Raw genomic sequence first — 15,119 nt, 5'->3', positions numbered from 1 at the left:
CTTGATTTGCTCTAGCAGGCTAAAGAATTTAGCCACTAAGTCAATGAGAGGGAGTCCTTAGGATTTAAAGACTTTTGGGAAGGGTAGAAGAGGGGGCACGGGAAGATTACAAATGAAAGAAGTGCCTTCTAATTGGTTACCCTTAGGGATGTTTTCATGGGCCTCACCTAGGGCTATACTTAGGATCAAATGGAAAGATGGGATCATTAACTCTGCCCTGGAATGCAGTCTAGCAGCACTGATGAGATGATTGCTACCGTCTGATTCCTCCGGGCTGGCTGCTCACAGAGGCTCTGGTTGATGTTGGGAGCTGTGAGCATTTTGCAAATTTCTCCAGTGTTCCTACTGCTTCTGTTTTCATGATAGTTGTTACTACCTTTTCCCCTTTATGGGAGAAAGGACCTTTTTCCTTTATGGTGGCTCTAATCTCAGACTAGGTTTTTGGACTTTAAAGATTTCCTTTCCAGGCCATATGTGTCCACAGGAACAACTATAAGATTCAGTTTTTCAAACCTGCTCCATTCAGACGATTTCTACCACATTGGCCATATTCAATCTTATATATTAATTCCTCACCTTTGCCCCCATTATTGCCCCCACCCAGAATGCTCCTCCCTTGTTAATCTTAAATCATCCTAGGAACTTCTCTGGCGATCCAGTGGTTAAGACTCTGTGCTTCCACTGCAGGGGGCATGGGTTCGATCCCTGGCCAGAGAACTAAGATCCTGTATGCCGCGATGCCAAAAAAAAAAAAAAATCCTTCTATACCCAGTTCTCAAAAGCCGTCTCAATTTAATCCAGCTTTACTCAAACTACTATGTATTGTGTAGTAAGCAGTGTGTTAGATTGTGGAGACACAAAGTTTAAGGAAATGAGAATATGGTTCCTGACCTCATGGCACTCACATTCTTGGAAGGAAGGAAAGCAGGAAAACTCATTGAATAAAATGTGATCAGAGATATTACTTTTAGCCGCATGGGAAATACACATGCCTGAAAGGGTTTGGGGCAACTCATATATCTTCTATGAAACTGTTTTGAACCATTCAAACTCAAACTTACGTATATTTACTGGAAACTCATTATACTCAGAGTCAGTTTAGTTGATGTTATTTTTGTGTCACAATCAGATTTAAGCCCTTTGAGTTTAAGAACCATATTTTTTTTGTATCCCATCAATGGCACATACACTCAATAATATTTATTTGGCTTAATAGTTGGTTGCTTGATTTGGAGAAGAATGGAGTTGAAGAAAGAGCTTGGATTGGGGAATCCAGCAGCGCTGAGTTCTAATTTTAGCAGTAGCATTTGTTAGTGGTAGACTTTGGCAAGGCATTTAGCCTCTCTGAGTCTCAGTTCTTCTTCTTAAAATGGAGATGAGAACATCTTCCTCTCAAGTTGTTATGATTTTATTAGATAAGTGAAATGTTTGGATTTAAAGTAAAATTCTTTCTTCTTCCTCCTCCTCTTTCTGATAGGACTATTGGAAAAGGGATGATCCTTTGCACCTACCTCTTCACAGCCAATGTAACCATATTTTTAAAAATGAAAAATACGGACATAGGCTTTAAAAACAGTTTTTCTAACTTATGAAAAGTCTTGCAAAAGCATACAAATTAAACCATATCTAGTGACTCATGTAATTACAAGATTGTAAGCTTCACAACAGCAAGGATCATGTCTGTCTTGTTCAATATTGTGACTTGCTTATCTCACACTAGGTATTCAATAAAAATCAAAGGAAGGGATCAATAAATTGATAATAATAAATTTATATAAAAGAAATATAGCAATTCACAAAAATTAGTTTAGAAAATCTGGAATATTTGAAATTTGGACTGTCTCAGAAAATGCAGATCAAATCTTTATACTTCTGACCCCAATATGACTGCCTGTGGCACAAACCCATGGGTCTAATAGAGTTTGATTCAGGACAATTGGCAATAGGATTTCATAGTGAAGAAGCTGTTCCTGACAGCTCTGTAGCTGCAGGCAGAATAGGCACAGAAGGGCAGTTTCTCACACAGTAAAGTCTGAAAACGCCTCAAAATATCAATTTTGAGATGAACAGGAAGAATATCATCTAGCCAACTATTGTCTGGAAAAAAGTGACGCTATCGACCAGTTAAGGGGATAGCACCAGGTTTCTATATTTTCTAGTTTTCAAAACACTTTTATACACATACTGTCATTTGATCTCTATAACAACTGTGTGAATTAGGCAATTCAATAAACATTTGAGCATTTTCTAGGTCCCAGGTACCGTGCTTATTACCATAAGACATAAATTTGGATAAGTCATTGCTTTTTCTTTCCAGTAATAATAATAATTATCATTTTTTGGGTTCTTACTACTTGCCAGGCACTATCCTAAGTTATTTTTTGAAATGTATCATCTCACTTAATCCTCAAATAACCTGTGAAATTGGTATTATTATTATTATTTATTTTAGACATAAAGAAAATGATGCTTAGAGATGTTAATAACTTGTCACGGTCACACAGTTAACAAGTAAGACTGACAAGTAAATTAATAAGTAAGATATGGCATTCTAACCTGAGTTTACTCCAAAGATCCTGTTATCTGAACAAGCTACCAAAAACTCCTAGTAAATAATTTGACTAACAGTTGCTCACTGCTAAATATGGGTCTCAAGTCCTATGTGAAATAAAATAGGATATAATAATTTAAAAATTAAAAATGTTGGTCTTCCCTGGTGGTGCAGTGGCTGAGAGTCCGCCTGGGGCACACGGGTTCGTGCCCCGGTCTGGGAGGATTCCACATGCCGCGGAGCGGCTGGGCCCGTGAGCCATGGCCGCTGAGCCTGCGCGTCCGGAGCCTGTGCTCCGCGATGGGAGAGGCCGCAACAGTGTGAGTCCCGCGTACAGCCAAAAAAAAAAAAGTTAAATGGTTCTTGTTAAATAGGCATTCCTTATGCCAACTTTTTTTTTTTTCAATTTAGTTTTGGTTGCGTAAGGTCTTAGTTGCTGCACGCAGGCTTTCTCTACTTGCGTCGAGCGGGGGCTACTCTTTATTGCGGTACACAGGCCTCCCATTGCAGCAGCCTCTCTCATTGCAGAGCAGAGGCTTTTAGGCGCGCGGGCTTCAGTAGTTGTGGCACACGGGCTTAGTTGCTCCGCGGCATGTGGGATCTTCCCAGACCAGGGCTCGAACCTGTGTCCCCTGCATTGGCAGGCGGATTCTTAACCACTGGGCCACCAGGGAAGTCCCTCCTCAGGTTTCTTGACTAAGGTTACACAGCTAGTAAGAGCAAAGCTGAGATTTCATTCATTTTTTTCATTCATTTATTCATCACTTCCAGGGAAGTCCCTATGCCAACTTTTTTGGAGACTATTGATCAAAATTTGAAATGCTTAACACTTGTGCCAGGAATTCTGCTTTAGTAATTATCAAATGAATCCAAATAGGCAAATATATGATAACATTTTAGGCTGAGTTCTTCCTGAAACAGTCCTTGAGACAAGGATTTGAGTGTAAGTAAGTGATTTATTTGGATAGTGACCCCAGAATCATTTGTGAGGGAGTGGGGAAATGAGAGAGGGAAGGGTAGGTGCAATATTAATTAACAGATCACTACTGTGGGCAACTGGGGTTCAGTCCTACTCAGGGGAACTATACAGAATTTGCCTCAGAGGTGTCTTACCCAAGAAAGTTGAGGTAGTTATCCACAAATTCCCATCCATCATTGGATGGTGAGCCACTGGTTGTTAATGCCTGACCCATGCATGATGCAGGCTCTCTCCTCCCACTCAGAAAGTCTAAGGCCAAGTCACAGGTGCCTGAAGCAGAAAGAGATCCCCTAGTGTAAAAAAAGCATTGAGGCCTAGAGAATATCTGTGGGGCACTGACAGCTCTGTTGCAGTATATTAATACTCTACAATGGTATAGTATATTTAGTGTAAACTATTTTTTGTGTAGTATATTTAGTGTATATTTAGTATACAACCTAAATATACTATTTTAAAAAATAAATTTATTTATTTTTGACTGGGTTGGGTCTTCGTTGCTGCATGCGGGCTTTCTGTAGTTGTGGCGAGTGGGGCTTACTCTTTGTTGTGGTGCACGGGCTTCTCATTGTGGTGAGCACAGGCTCTGGGCATGCGGGCTTCAGTGGTTGTGGCACATGGGCTCAGTAGTTGTGGCTCGCAGGTTCTAGAGTGCAGGCTCAGTACTTGTGGTGCACGGGCTTAGTTGCTCCGCGGCATGTGAGATCTTCCCGGACCAGGGCTCGAACCCGTGTCCCCTGCATTGGCAGGCGGATTCTTAACCACTGAGCCACCAGGGAAGCCCCCTAAATATACTTTAGAGGGAATTGGCTAAAGTTTTCTGAATAACCTTATGACAAAGAGATATAATTTCTGTTAAGCTTTTTCCAAGACTTAAAGCTGGGAGTCCTTAACCTAGTCTGGAGGGTCAGAGAAGGCCTCTTTAGGAAAGTGACAGTAACCATGTGTATGTTGTAGGGAGGGAACGCTGAGGGGAACAATTCAAGCAGAGGAAATGACATTTTTTTAAAAATATTTATTTATTTATTTTTGGCTGCACTGGGTCTTCGTTGCTGCACACAGGCTTTCTCTAGTTGTGGGAATAGGGGGCTACTCTTCACTGTGGTGCGCAGGCCTCTCATTGCGGTGGCCTCTCCTGTTGTGGAGCACGGGCTCCAGGCACGCGGGCCTGAGCAGTTGTGGCACTCAGGCTCGGTATTTGTGGCTCACAGGCTCTAGAGCGCAGGCTCAGCAGTTGTGGCGCATGGGCTTAGCCGCTCCGTGGCACGTGGGATCCTCCCAGACCAGGGCTCGAACCTGTGTTCCCTGCATTGGCAGGCGGATTCCCAACCACTGCGCCACCAGGGAAGCCCAATGACATTGTTAAAGTCCTGAGAAAAGAAGATCCTTGGAGCTCTGCTTAAGTGGGGGGCAAATTGGAGAACCAAGGCCAGCTGGCTTTCTGAGGCTCAGGGGGAGGCAAGGGCCAGAGTCAGTGGGACCTTGTAGGATTAGGGACTTGATGCTGGGGCACTGGGAAGCCATGGAAGGGTTTAAGTTTTTGCAGCAGATGTTTAGCATGATGGCTCCGCCACAGAATAGAGAAAGTGGGAAACTACACTACACTGCTTGGCCTCTAAGTTCTTTGACTAAATGAAGAATGTGAGGCTGTCAAGAATATATTCCAAGGTCTCTAACAGGCTGATTATTGTTGTATTTAAACAAAAGAATGATATATTCATTTCAGGTAATCAGAGATACTTTCCATTTTTACTACCTAACTTGATTTAACAAAGGACCTTGTTAATGTAAATTTTTAACTGTCCAAGAGCTTTGCACATAGAAAAGACTTCATAGGTATTGGAGTTATTAAAAATTAATATTCAATATATTAAGATGACAATTGAAAAAACTTAGTTTTCATTGTCTTTGAACTTAATATATTCAATTATTTTATTTATATACCTAGAAAATGTCAAAAATTGCTTGATGAATGTTCAATCAGCTTCACTTGAGTAAACAAAACTTCATCAAACAATTATACTTAATCACGTTTCTTTAAACATTTAAACTGAGTTTATAAATTTAGTACATTCTATTTCTTTTAAACACTTTTTTTTTTTTTTTTTTGCGGTACGCAGGCCTCTCACTGCTGTGGCCTCTCCCGTTGCGGAGCACAGGCTCCGGATGCACAGGCCTAGCGGCCATGGCTCACAGGCCCAGCCCCTCCGTGGCACGTGGGATCCTCCCGGACCGGGGCACGAACCCTTGTCCCCTGCATTGGCAGGCGGACTCTCAAGCACTGCGCCACCAGGGAAGCCCTCTTTTAAACACTTTAAATGCTTGCCCTCATAAGGAAAACTTTCCAAGTTCTTAGTTCTCTTAAATATTGCAATAATATTTATGAACAGTAAGATTATTTTGTAAGTCAAAAATAAGTTACTCAATTACACATTTTTGTCTGAAAATTGTAAGGTTATGTATCAGATTCTCTAAAATGTTAAATTCTCTAAAATTGCAAATACTCCTTTTTAAAAGTGAATTACCTAAACTGATATAATAGTCAATTTATTTAAATAAAACCACTCATTTCAAAACAATGAGAGTTCTTTGAGCATATCATAAAAGGTGTAAAGTCTATTATCTGAGGCATAGTGTTACAATTCTTGTTCAGAGGCAGAGGTTTTTAGAGAAGGCTGAGGTTGTTAAGTCCTTTGATTTGTATCAGGGAGGGTAAGACATTTCAAGGATGGTAAGAATAAGACCATGTAAAATGTCTTACAATCAGAATTTTTCTTTGATTTAAAATGAAATGAATAAATAGAAGCATATGAAAACCCTGGCTCCTCCAAGATCATAGGGCAGTTGGGTTTTCTGGATTAATCTGTCAATGTCAAAACAATTTTAAAAATAAACAGTTATTTGTTTATTTGTAATAGAACTTTCTCTGAAATGTTCTAGATGATGAAGGTATATAGGAGGTCATGAGTACCAAATAGAATGCATTCACAGACTTTTTGCAAAAGGTTAATATTCTTCAACAGAAAGAAAATGAAACAAATCCTCTGAGGAAATGATTTACTTTAGAGCTAGAATGTTAATATGTTGCTGATGAGATCAAAGTGTTTCACAAGTCTCTTATCAGCTATATCAAAATATTTCACATATCGAATCAAGGTGATTGGGAAATAATGGCCATATATTTACTGAGCTACATTTATAACTTCATGTTTTCTTTTATTTCTGTAATTTCCATTTGGTTATTTCTTTTTAGAGATTCATTTCTTTGTTTAAATTATATTTTATTCATTTTGTTCACTTTTCCTCAAATTCTTTTAATATATTTATAGTAATTATATTAAAGTTCTTCCATCTTAATTCAACATCTGAGTCATCTGTAGATCTGCTTCTATTTTCTGTTGACTTTTTTCCTCTTGATTTTGGGTCACATTGCCTAGTTTCTTCTCAAGTCTTTTAATTTTTAATTGATGTCAGCCAGACAATGTTTTAAAAGACCATAGATACTAGAGTACATATTACCTCCTCTCCCCTCAGAGGACATGCCCTTTCTTCTGTTAGGCATCTAGGATAAGGAGCTGTTCACTTTGGTCCAATCAATAGTTGAGGTGGTCAAGGATGGGTTGCATCTTTAATTAGTTTTGTTTCATTTCTGTTTTCAGATGTCTTGAGGGAAAGATAGATTCTATGTATATTAGATGCCTCTTTTCTAGTAGTATGTTTTGACCTATGTACCACAAGACCCTGTCTTTGTCATCTAGTGCAGTCTTCAGTTTCATACTTTGCCACACACTCAGCAAAAGTCCTGCTGCTGGGTCTTCCTGTCTTTCATGATCCAGTGCGTGGTAGCAAAGGCACCTTGAGCTGCTGTACTCAGCAAGGTTGAAAGCTGAGGAAGCAGCCTGGGGCCAGAGGAAGGTGGTGGCTCATACTGGCTGCAAACTCATACTACTGCTGCTATCTTGCTCCCTTCTGCCTCAAATAAATACTAAATATATACAGATTATTCCAATATTGGTTTGATTTACTTCATTGTCTCTATGTTTACCAACCCAAGGAAACTGGGGTTACCAGTTCATCGGGATGAGGTTGTTTATGAAGCAGAGATTTTGTATCTTGGGCTGCATATACCCAGAGTCATTATTCTTAAGCCATTAAGGAGCACACTGAGCTCTTTTAAATTTATTTATTTAATTTATTGATTTTTGGCTGCATTGGGTCTTCGTTGCTGCGTGTGGGCTTCCTCCAGTTGGCGAGCGGGGGCTACTCTTCCCTGCGGTGTGTGGGCCTCTCATTGCGGCGGCTTCTCCTGCCGCAGAGCACGGGCTCCAGGCACACAGGCTTCAGCAGTTGTGGCACACGGGCTCAGCAGTTATGGCTTGTGGGCTCTAGGGCGGAAGCTCAGCAGCCGCGGCAAACAGGCTTAGCTGCTCTGCAGCATGTGGGATCTTCCCGGACCAGGGCTCGAACCCGTGTCCCCTGCGTTGGCAGGCGGACTCCCGACCACTGACTGTGCCACCAGGGAAGCAAGCCCTGAGCTCTTTTAAAATGATATGATAGATTGAATCATTGCTCCCAATGCTTCATGAACTTCCTGTATGCAATTCTACATCCACATACTTATATAATTTTTTAGTGTCTTCTACTAGAGGAGGCAGAGGACATCTCCCCTCACCCCAACCGATGATGTACTTGGCCTTGTAACTTGTTTTGGTCAATGAGATGTGGGCCAAAATGACAAGTGTGCTAGTTCCAGGCCAAGACCTCAAGAGGCATCTTATGTTTCTGCTTACGCTCTTGGACTCCAGTGACCCTCCATGAGGAGAACATGTCCCAGGTATACACTGGTCCAAGGAGAATGAGGAAATATGTGGCACAGGCTTGAATCCAACCAGCAGCCTGGAGTCAAGCCTAACTGATTCCAGTCAAGCCTGGCAGAGCCACATCCAACCTACAGACCAGTGAGAGAGGAAATAAATATTTGCAGCTAAAAGCTCCTGAAAATTTAAAGTTGACTGATATGCAGCAAAAACTATTTCAAACCAATGGTTAGTATTAAACATTTTTTTTAAGTTTATGCTGTTTTAGCTCTGTGAAATTTTCAAATTTGTCTTAGGTTGTTTGTTTGTTTATTTTTTTAAAATTAATTTTAGCTGCATTGGGTCTTTGTTGCTGCGCACGGGCTTTCTCTAGTTGTGGTGAGTGGGGGCTACTCTTTGTTGCGGTGCACGGACTTCTCATTGCTGTGGCTTCTCTTGTTGCGGAGCATGGGCTCTAGGCACGTGGGCTTCAGTAGTTGTGGTGCACAGGCTCAGTAGTTGTGGTGCATGGGCTTAGCTGCTCTGCGGCATGTGGGATCTTCCTGGACCAGGGATTGAACCCGTGTGCCCTGCATTGGTAGTCAGATTCTTAAACACTGTGCCACCAGGGAAGTCCAGGTTTCCTCATTTGATTAACCAGGTAGCTCATTTATTTGCTACCTGATTGAATTGATGTTATTTTCAGATTTTTGCTTGTCTGTCTCCATGATTGTTATGATCATTCTAATAATAGAGGTAAAGTAACTGCAATTATCAGGATGTTTAGATTTTGTGTATTTAATTGTGAGGCAGTTTAATAAGAGTGTGTGCATTTGAATAAAAGATTTTTAATTGCTTTACACTTTTCCTAGTGTTAAAAAAAACATTTAGGGGCTTCCCTGGTGGTCCAGTGGTTAAGGCTCCACGCTTCTACTGCAGGGGGTGCAGGTTCGATCCCTGGTTGGGGAACTAACATCCCACATGACACAGCCAAAAAAAAAAAAAAAATTGCAGAAGAAAAAAAAAGCTTTTAAAATAATGGCTTTATCTCAGAATAAAAAGGCACTATATATAATTCATTGAGCATCTTCCAGGCACTGTGGAAAGTATGTATATCATCTTTTTCCTTAAAAACAAATTTAATTTTTTTCATTAGTTAATACTTTCATACGGTAGAAAGTTCAAAAGGCAAAAAAGAGAATGAAGGGAAAAGATTTCTTCTTACCCTGCTTCCCAGGCTGCCCTGTCCAAGGGCAATTAATGTTACCAGTTTTTTTGGTATATTCTTCCAGTGATATTACCTGCACATACAAACATATACATAATTATATGGGTATATTGTGTTTCCCTGATTTTTTAAAATCAATGTAGTGTTAACATACTATTACAGCATTCTGTATCTTGCTTTTATTTATTTATTTTTTCACTTAACAATGTATCTTAGAGAATATTCTGTAGCAACACATGAAGAGCTTTCTCATTCTTTTAAAAAAGCCACGTAGTATTCCAATGCACTGGTTCTCAAACTGACAGGAGTCTTGTGGTCAGAATTATTTTCATAACACTAAGATGTTATTTTCCTTTTTCAGTATCTTTCACTAGAGTACAGTGGAGTCTTCCAGTGTCTACATGTCCTGTGCTATTGTAACAGAATGAATGCAGAAGCAAACCTAAAAATCCAGCTGTCTTGTATTAAGCCAGACATTAAAGAGATTTGCAAAAGTATAAACCATGCTACCTTTCTTTCTGATTTTTTGTGTGTGTTTGGAAAATGTAATATTTTTTAAAGAAAATATGTTTTTAGCAGTCTCACAGACTTAGAGAATGAACTTATGGTTACCGGGGCTGGGGGGTGGGGGGAAGGGATAGTTAGGGTGTTTGGGACTGACATGTACACACTGCTATATTTAAAATGGATAACCAACAAGGACCTACTGTATAGCACAGGGAACTTTGCTCAATATTATGTGACAACCTAAATGGGAAAAGAATTTGAAAAGGAGTGGATATACGTATATGTATAACTGAATCACTTTGCTGTCACCTGAAACTAACACATCATTGTAAATCAACTATACTTCAATAAAAATAAATTCTTAAAAAAAGAAAAAAATATGTTTCTAGGGAATTCCCTGGTAGTCCAGTGCTTGAAACTCCATGCTTCCACTGCGAGGGGAACCCCTGGGTTCGATCCCTGGTGGGGGAACTGAGATCCTGCAAGCCGTGTGGTGCGGCCAAAAAATAAAAAATAATGTTTGTATATTAACATGTAAAGTGTTTATTATTGTTATTTTAAATGACTAAATATTTTTATGTCTAAGTTCTAATTTTTAAAATGATAAGCATTAATAGATGTAATCCATATAAACTAAAGCTATTGGGGGTCCTCAATAATTTTTAAGAGTGTAACATGGTCTTGAGACTAAAAAGTTTGAGAACTGCTCTTCTATTGCACAGGTGTACCATAATTTAGTCTGTCCCCTGCCAATGGACATTTCAGTTGTTTTCAGTGTGTTGCTACTTCAAGCCATGCAAAGATGAATAACCTTCTACACACTTTATTTCCCACACGTGAGTAAATCTGTCTTGTGTTCTTAGAAGTAGAATTGCTGGGTCAATGTACGAGGACAAAGCCCACAATAATATCTATCATCTCATTCCATCCTTGTAATTACCTTATGAGGTGAGACGTCATTAATTCCTTTTTACATATGAGAAACCAGAAGCTTAAAGATGGTAGATAACTTTCTTAGAGACATTGAGCTAAGAAGCTGCTACAGGGAAAGGAGTGAAACCATTTTATCATCCTCCATGCTTTGAACAACTATTCTGACTTATGGTTTCTCCATGCAGTATATGTGTACACTCCTTCAGTTTAATTCTCTTACCTGATAACAGGCTGTATTCTTGCCTTGGCCCAGTTTATTTCCTGGCACAGAACAGTACTGGAATTAGATGAACTGGGCCTCTCAGAGCAAAAGTCAGTACCAGAAAATGACTTAAGTGATAAGAAGAACAGGGCCTTTTATTTTGAATCACAAGAATTTCAACCACCAAATAATCTGGGAAATGAATTTTAGAATGTGATGCAGTTAAAACTAATCCACATAATTCTCAGAGTAAACTTTATAACCAAACCTATACATCAAAATAACATTATGTATAACCACTTTCCCCCCATGAAACTTACACTGTAGTTCCCTTTGTTTAAGCAACACCATTTTTTAACTTAAATACAAAAAAAGACAACCCTAAGCCTTTTTAAAGAAATGTAATAATTTTTTAACCAAACCTGGCACTGCCAGAATTATCTTTTTGATACAAAAATCTAGCCCACTCTCTCATAAAAATCCTTCAGTGGACTCCCATTTCTTGTACTACAAAGCTCATAAGAGATCATTTGTGATTGGCTCTTATCTCATAAATTCTCCTACACACATATTTTTGATCTGTTTTGAAATACTTGCACATCTCAGAGATCTATTTCCTTCTTTGAACAGGTCTCTTCAAATAGGTGGACATATAGTGAAACCAGCAAAAACTCACTTAACATGTGCCATAAAATTTTATATGTGTAATATTGTGTTCTTTTTCTCCAAGAAGGTCTTCCAAGTTGTGTATGCTTTGGGACCCACAAAACCTGGATCTACTTTTTACCAGGAATGCCCTTTTCTCCCTTAATCTAGTTACTCCAATTCACTCCTTTGAAACCTGACAACTGTTAACAATTCAGGGAGGGCTTACCTGACCACTCCAGTCTGATTTAGATGCTTCTTTCATATTCATGGTCTATCCTGCTATCTTGTCACACTGTATGGTAATTGTTGGTTTAATTGTTTCTCTCACCCAGCAGACTATGACGCTCTCTCTCTCTCCATACATATATAGAAAAAAGACTACATATATACAGTATAACTATCTCCACAAAAGCAGGGGCCATGTTGAATAGGCTAATGAAAAACTGAACAACTTTTTAGCAAGAAAATCTATCTACCTATAATTTGTTATGAAATAATATTTCAGAGGTTTTCTATTAGTATACATTTGCTTCATATTCTTTTGCTTTTTTCATGCACAATTGGGAGGAAATGCCAAATGCTTAAGATAAATATATGGGAGCAAAACAAATTGAGAAATTGTATCAAGTCATATTTTTCTGCAAATGAGTGAAGATTGCTAAAAGTAGGGTTGCTGGCAAAATTTCTAAGGCCCGAAAAACTATGAACTGGTTTTTTGAACATGGTTATCACATTAGTTGAATTGTCAGTCAGCCTCTCCCCACTGATAATCTCTATCTCTAAACTCCATAACTCAACTGACCCTGTATTTGCCTATTTGAGCTAGTGGAATACAACAGTGGACAAGCTAGGTGAAACTGAAATCAGAAGTTCTGGATCAGTCAACAAGTAATCAACAAGTATTCTTTGAATATATACTACATGCCAGTTTTAGAACTTCCTTTAGAGCTAACACTAGAACTGCTTTATTCTTGATAGCTATTTTTTCTAAGCAAAAAACTTTAAAAACAAATGCTTTGAATTATACAGCTTTAGGTCTGCTCATGAAAGGATGTCCATTATACTTCCAGTTTAAAAAGCAAGTAATGAACCCATTTTTGTAAAGATCAAAAATAAAAAGCTGTACACGTCATGTTTATGTGTATGTTTATTGAAAAAGGCATGGAAGAATACACAGTAAACTGTGAACAGTGGTTACCTGGTGGCCAAGGGCAGAGAGTGGGAGCTTTAATTTTTTATTTAGATACTTGTATTTGAATTCTTATCAATAAGCATTCATTACTTTTGTAATTTTAAAATGTGCAAATAACAAAGAATGTTTAAATGGATACAAGTTTTGTTCATGTTTTGAGCAAGAATATATATACTATATATAATGTGTAAATATTTTACATGTATACATATAATATGTATACTGTAAATATTATTCCTGCATATTATTAATACACACTGGATTCACATGTTTAAGGCAATATTCCACCTCCTGGCAGTGTTAGTTAACTATACGTTTTTAAAGGGATTGCTTTTTTTTTTTTTTTTTTTTTTTTCAGTACGCAGGCCTCTCACAGTTGTGGCCTCTCCGGTTGCGGAGCACAGGCTCCGCGGCCATGGCTCACGGGCCTAGCCGCTCCGCGGCATGTGGGAATCTTCCCGGACCGGGGCGCGAACCCGTGTCCCCTGCATCGGCAGGCGGACTCTCAACCACTGCGCCACCAGGGAAGCCCTAAAGGGATTGCTTTTTAATCCTTATTCCCTTATTTCCTTTTTACTTTCTATAGATTTGCTGATTTATATGCTCAGTGTGTTTAGTACACACATTTTAGTCTTTCTGATGGCATCAAACATTTACATCAAAAAGGTACTTGAGGACTTCCCTGGCGGCGCAGTGGTTGAGAATCCGCCTGCGACGCAGGGAACACGGTTGGATCCCTAGTCTGGGAAGATCCCACATGCCGCGGAGCAACTAAGCCCCTGTGCCACAACTGAGCCTGCGCTCTAGAGCCCGCTAGTCACAACTACTGAGCCCGCGTGCCGCAACTATTGAAGCCCCTGCGCCTAGAGCCTGTGCTCCGCAACAAGAGAAGCCACTGCAATGAGAAGCCCATGCACCATAATGAAGAGTAGCCCCTGCTCGCGGCAACTAGAGAAAGCCCCCGCGCAGCAACAAAGACCCAACGCAGCCATAAATAAATAAAATTAAAAAAAAAAGAAGTACTTGATTTCCTAGAACAGAGGGTTTTTTTTGGGGGGGGGGCGTTAAGTCCTCTTGTAAGCACTCTGTGAACCAAGGGAGGAGTGTAGTTATTTTCCTCAAAAAAAAAAAAAAAATGAAATATAACCAGAGGGTTTGATTTTTTTGATAAAGCTCTGGGATACCCACTGTTTCCTGGTCAGGTGTAGTACTTTTTCATATTATCCCATGAGATTATAATTGGGCTATAAATTTCGTGAAGGCCAGGCCAAGGACCTATTATGGTCACCACTGCACCTAGCATAGAGATGGGCTTAATGTTGGTGCAAAGTGCATTAGCTGCATATTTTGATGAAAGAACCGGCATTGAAACTATCACGGGAGAAGTTTCATGCATTCATTTGTATGTTTAAAAATACTGCTTATCTAGTTCGTGGTCTGTCCGGAGGATATAAAGTAAAAGTATTCCTGTAGCATAGCACATGACTCAAATACACTTGCTACGTCGCTCTTGAGTTTTCCACGTCTTTTGTGGGTACATAGATTTGCTGATTTATATGCTAAGCATATATTGTTTACTCTGTGTAGCTTCGGAGGGATACAATAGAAGCCAAATCAGATCTTCGAAAACTTATTTTTTAAAAGTTCACTTGGTTGTTAAGATGATATAAAAGAATAAGGAAAGGCAGATATTTTCTGTAACTCAAAGTTTAGTAACTAAATTGAGCTTTAAAATTACAATGAAAACTATTAGAAGGGCTATTTTACTGCCGACACGTCCCTCCAGAAAACAGGAACGTTGACAGTTCCTTAATTTTAACTGTCTGTTATATCTAAGTATCATCACGAACAATGGTATGCAGTTGAGATCCATAAATACCTATTCAACAATATTTCTTAGTTTCAAATGACAAAAGATAAGCTCTCCTCCCCAGGCTTCTCATTTATATGCGATATCACGTTAGGAAGAAATGAAAAACACATGTCAAACCAATCCTGTACACTTTAAATATGTGCAGTTTATTATATATCAATAACACCTCAATAAAGCTGCTGAAAAACCCCCAAACAAAAAGTAATGAAAATG

This window comes from Physeter macrocephalus, chromosome 16 (genome assembly GCF_002837175.3).
Source record: "Physeter macrocephalus isolate SW-GA chromosome 16, ASM283717v5, whole genome shotgun sequence".
NCBI classification, from domain to species: domain Eukaryota; kingdom Metazoa; phylum Chordata; class Mammalia; order Artiodactyla; family Physeteridae; genus Physeter; species Physeter macrocephalus.
Note: the sequence above shows the minus strand (reverse complement) of the source record.